We start from the raw sequence: 347 nt of genomic DNA, 5'->3' as shown, positions 1-347 counted from the left end.
TTCCACATCTAATACAGCTTTAAAGTTGACAGAATTATCATTTGTTCTCTGGGTAACTTGTTCCTTCCCAGTGCAAGGAATATTGCATAGTTTATGTGAGGCCTTATGTGCAATATTGTATCTGATTGTAATTTACTTGATGGAAAGGCTTGTTAATTTTGTGCAATGTTTGTTCACAACACCCCCCCTGCCCCCTTCCTTCCTGCTTGATTAGTAAGAGGAAGTAATGTGGCATTACATTCTAGCGACTTCCAGAATTTCTGGAGTAGTTCTTTGGGGGGAGGTGCAGAGGAAGAGAAAAACATCCATGGAAAGTGTTTGGTATCAGCAGGGAGGTGGGGGGTAGG

Source organism: Eurypyga helias, unplaced genomic scaffold, assembly GCF_000690775.1.
Source record: "Eurypyga helias isolate BGI_N326 unplaced genomic scaffold, ASM69077v1 scaffold8854, whole genome shotgun sequence".
NCBI classification, from domain to species: Eukaryota; Metazoa; Chordata; class Aves; order Eurypygiformes; family Eurypygidae; genus Eurypyga; species Eurypyga helias.
The sequence above is the reverse complement of the archived record's forward strand: the minus strand, read 5'-3'. Positions refer to the sequence as shown.